This window comes from Apium graveolens, chromosome 4 (genome assembly GCF_009905375.1).
Source record: "Apium graveolens cultivar Ventura chromosome 4, ASM990537v1, whole genome shotgun sequence".
Taxonomy (NCBI): Eukaryota; Viridiplantae; Streptophyta; class Magnoliopsida; order Apiales; family Apiaceae; genus Apium; species Apium graveolens.
This window is the reverse complement of record NC_133650.1, coordinates 40,876,250-40,879,944: the sequence shown is the minus strand read 5'-3', so window position 1 is coordinate 40,879,944 and position 3,695 is coordinate 40,876,250.

Genomic DNA, 3,695 nt, shown 5'->3' with positions numbered 1-3,695 from the left:
TAGAAAGATTTTGTAAAACATAAATATCTCTTTTTGAAAACATTTTCAATCTTTGAACTAAGTAAATTGCATGTTTCTTTACAGAATGTAAATAGTTAAGGGAAAAAGGGTACATGTTATCATAAGAGTTTTATATCTGGTGCAGTATGATAAAACAGGTATGGTAAGGTAAATGACAATGTTGGAAAAGGGGAAGATACTGATATATATCCAAGTTTGGTGGTACAAGCGCAAAATGTTTTATTAAAGGTAAAGGTACAACAGGCCTATCCATTATTCTACAAGCTAGTTTATTTATATACCCACCAAAAGTCTGATAATACATATCACACATTATTACACATATATCGGCTGTCACATCAGCTTCATCATTTAGATTCAAGGAAACTCTGGTCCATCAAGCCTCTCCAAATCCTCCAATACCTCTCTAGCCCACCCTATAACAGCATCTGGGGCTACATACTCGCAAGTAGCTCAATGAAACCTGGCCTCAAGTACTCTTCGAGTCACTTGAATCTCATTTCAAAGTTCTTTTACATTCCTATCCACATCTAAAGTCTTGATAATGTGCTGTAGTTCCCAAATCTGTGCCAACGGGGCTTCTCGCTCCAAAAGAAGAGCCTTATACTTATAGTATGGAACAGGGTGTGGAGTAAACTGGAAAGATACACCCAAAACTGAATGTCCATTAGAATCAGAATCAGCAGGTGAAGGTCCTCGAATAGGTGGTCTCACTCCAAGAGGTGGAATAGCTCGCATTGTTGCAACCGTCACAACAGGTATTATAGCTGACACCAGCGGAAGAGCAGGATATGGATCATATGACGGTCTTCCAACTGAAGGCTCCGAATGATCAAACGATATCGAGATAAAGGAATCTACCATCGCTGTTATCTGAAAATCATGCTACTAGATAAGAATATCAAATCTCGTCATGAATCATACTAAATCCTACTATTTAGTCGTACTCAACTTCTCGATGTTCTATTTCTTTATTTTCTAATACTAATCTTAACCCTCTACCCATTCCCGATAATCTAGGCTTGTGGTAGTGATTTAAACCTTAGCTCTGATGCTAAACCTGTAACGCCCTCCAAACCCGGGTTAGAAGTTTGGGGTCCATAAAACACACAAAAACCATATTTAAACCTGTTTATGAATATAATAATGATATATATGTAATGACCCTACTTACCATAATTCAAGGATCGACTCAGTTTAAAGTATTCCCACAAGCCACAACCTTATTTATATTACAATCATTCCAAATCCCAGTTTATTTATCTTACAACGGAAGTTTAAACGTTATTACAAACTATCAACACAAACTAAGCCAAACATCATCTTCTAGCTTATCCCATCTCAACCTGGATACCTAGCTCGCACACTTTTCTGGGGATCCTCTTTATCACCAGTTTCTTTTTTCACTGGAAAAGAATATAAACAGATTTGCAAGAGTGAGCTAACTAGCTCATCAAGTCATAATGACAGTCACTAAGATTAACAATGATCAATTGAAATGATATAAGGAATCAAGATAAATGATAAGCAATGATTAGAATTGGATATTCACTTTCATTTAAAAAAATAAGGTTAGGCTGCTGATCAGTCACGCATTAACCCCGAGTAAGGCTCCTGGCTTTGCTCTATATACTGGATCCAAGGCACACATTGGCCTATTATTACCACGAATCTGGTCCATATTTAAAAACAATCCAATTCCAGAATCATAATATGATATGTAATGTAAATCAATAGTTGAATCATAAATAACATTTATCTCGAAGCATAGGATGATATGTAATTCCATGAAGATATAACAAGGAAATCATAAAGGTTGGGTTTCAATCAAGAAAAGAATCAGAAAGCAGAAGACCCAAGGGTTCAAGAGTTACAAGAATCGGTCTTCTGTTATACAAGACATAAGGGTTGGTATGTTAAGCAATCTCGTATCAGGAATCAGTATGTGGTAGATATGTATTTGTGGAGTAGTATCGTATAGGTGTGGTTTGTATTCAAGAATTCAACAATCAATGGTTCATAAGAAATTAGGCTTGCGGCTCAAGATTAATAAGAATCAAGGTTTAGGGTTAAGTACTTCAAAGTACTTGCAATATAGAATAAGAACCGTTTGGAATAATTGCAACATAATGAAGAGAGTTCAAAATACTTATAATATAATCAAGAAGAATAGGAACGCTTGTCTTATCAATCCGGTTTTACTTTACTAACACTTGTCAGTTGGCTCCTACTCGTCAATCACTTTCTTTCCCTTTCTACATCTCGCTTCCTTTGTTAAACATCACATTTACTTATCAATACTTATTCTCATCTCGTTTTATTCGTTACAAGTTTCTAACTACCCTTCGTTTCACCCAAATCCGACGTACAGATTGAAAATTATGAATAAAACAGTCAAACAATGCACGTACAGTCATATCATATATCAATCAGTTCACGTATAACATATAGCACGTAAGATATTCAATTAAAATAATTATTCAAAGAAGATTCGGCTTCCAGGTATTTAATATGAATTTTTTGAACATTTTTTCGGAATTAAAACGGGACTCCGAATCAATTTATAATTAAATAACAAGGTTTGAATACCCGAATCTGACTTTAAAATAATTAAATAATAATTATTGAGCTCTGAAAATAATTTTAAAAAATATTTTAAAACTCAAAACTATTTTTCAGGATTTTTAAATCCAAATAACTAATTAAATCTAATTAAATAATCAATTAAAATTAATTACTAACTAATTAAATTAATTAATCAATTAATATTTAAATTATTGACTACATAAATAATTAATTATTAACTAAAAATTAATTAATTAATTAATTAAGATTTATTTTTAACTTCTAATAATTTTCAGAAATTAATTACTGAATTTTGGAATTTTAAATACAACTAAAAATAAATTTCTGAAAATATTATAAAAAAATATATATATTTTCTAAAAATAATAAATCAGAAATCTGATTTTTAAAATTTTAAAAAACTGAAATCTGATTTTTAAAAGATTTTAAAACAGAATCATAAAAATGCAAATTTTATAAAAATTCGGGGGTTAAACTGTAATTATTACAGTCACCCCTACCTCCACCAACGACGGCCTCAAAACACCCCAGAGTAGGCCCAAATTTACAGAGTCTATTCTATGTGATGCCATGAATGTTTTTGTGGAATCAGAATTGAGGAACAATAACGCTGGTGGCCGAAAAACCGGCCGACATTTTACGCCGCCGCCGCCGTGTGTTTTCCGACGACGTTGTTCCCGGGACCCTCCATCACAACCAAGCACATAAATCGGCTGGGTTTTACACGATTTATCAGTTGGTATCACTCAACCAAAATCATTAAAAATGAAACCCCCAAATTTGATTTAGAACATTCAAAGTATTAAAACCCTAATTTTAAAATTTGAGAATCAAACATCATTTTCTATATGTTATTGGACTCCAAATTTGAAGTATAATATACCAAAATGACCAGAAAAATATTATCTACACGATGGAATCATCAAATCATATCAACAATATCCAGAACAAATTTTCACAATTTAATCTTTAAATAATTCAAAATGTTGCCCAGTAAAGATACAATTGTTTAAGGGGGGTTGGATACAATTGTATAAATGTTTCGAACAAGTTATAAAATATAACAGCTTTTATATATATCTGATAAA